This window comes from Calidris pugnax, unplaced genomic scaffold, assembly GCF_001431845.1.
Source record: "Calidris pugnax isolate Ruff unplaced genomic scaffold, ASM143184v1 scaffold335, whole genome shotgun sequence".
Taxonomy (NCBI): Eukaryota; Metazoa; Chordata; class Aves; order Charadriiformes; family Scolopacidae; genus Calidris; species Calidris pugnax.
In genome coordinates, this window is record NW_015091148.1 from 837,697 (window position 1) to 839,284 (window position 1,588).

The following is a 1,588-nucleotide window of genomic DNA, read 5'->3' on the forward strand; positions in this document are numbered from 1 at the left end:
AAAAAAAAAAAAAAAAAAAGAAAAAGAATGGAGGCAGCTTTGGAAAGAGTTGGCGATGGCAGCTTCCCACCTTCTCCCCTTCCTTCCTCCCCTCCTTGTCCCCCTGCTCTTCACCACCCGCCACCCCCGAGGATCCGTGCCCCCAGCGAAGGGCTCAGGGCATCCTCCCTGAGCAGGTTTTAGCGAAAAATAAGATGCCACGTCAAGCATCTGCGCGCCCACATCCATAACACAGATTTGCAGTATATGCTGCATACACTAATTACGGGAAGCCCATCATTAAGGGCAGCAGCTCTAATGGCTCTTGCGCAGCGAAATCCCCACTTGAAGGCGAAGGGAAAAGAGAGGGAAATTGTCCTTTTTTTCTTGGTGAAATCCCTCGGTGCGGTCCCTTCGCAGGAGCGCTCTGTGCGGAGCGGGGATGGGGAAAGGAAAAAAAAAGAAAAAGCCAGAAAAAAACCCAGCGGTTCCAGAAATTTCCCCCCCCTTCCCCGCTCCTGGACAGCAGTGGCCCGGCTGGTTGCCCCCCCGCCCCCCCCCGGCACGGCCTTCGGGGGACAAGCAGGAATTGAGGAGAATTCCGTGAAAGAAAAAGGCAAAGCGAGTGGCACCGCCGCTTTCCTGCGGTAAAGCCGGGGGTAGCGCTTTACCGTCGGGGTGACCCACCTTTGCCGGAGCATCCCCCCCCAAACCCCGCGCTATAGCCGAGGGGGGGACACCCGGGGGGATCTCGGCGGCTCCGGGGGGGTGTTTGCCCGCGGGGAGCCCGGCGGGCACCGACCCCTCCGTCTCGGCTCTGCCGGGGGCATGGGCACCCCGGCCACGCTTTTATTACCTTTATTTGCCTCTTTTATTACCTTTATTTGCCTTGCCCCCTTCCAAGAAAAAAACACAAATAGTAAAAAAAAAAAAAAAAAAAAAAAAAAGCCATCCAAAATGCCACCCGAACCCCACTGTTTTACTGTCCCTTTCCCCGGTTAAAAGCCAACCCCAACCCCAAGCTCTTTATTCCTGGGGGGTGTGTGGGGGGTTATTATTGTTCATAGCCTAACGTGTGAGGCGTTGGCCGATTATTTCTCCCCAACACCCCCCCCCACTTGCAACCGAGGAGGGGGAGAAAAAAAAAAATAATCCCCGAACCCCCTTTCATATTCTTTTATTTTTGTTTTAAAAAAAAGATGGCGGCTAAGAAAAAGACTGCTGTTAAACCGGTCATGAAGAAATGCAATAAATTCCTTGTTGTTTTATGAAAATTTACAACTTTGTGATAGAACTTTATGAGTGGCTGGGTTCTGGGATTGGCCAGAGCCGGTCATGTGGACTGCTAACCGTGAACATGAACTTTTTATTATTTCCCATGTGGTTATATTGCACCATTCTTCTGTCCGCTGCACCTTGGGTCGGATCAGTGTCCTCTATAGGGCTCTCGCCTCTTTACATTTTTTTACTTTTGTGTATAAGCTCGATAGGGCTAAAACAGGGGAGAGGGGCGGGGGGGGGGACGCCTATACACACATCCACAGGCACACACAGACACCCACCTCCGCACACACACACATAGCAAAACAGTTATACGATTTTTTTTTTT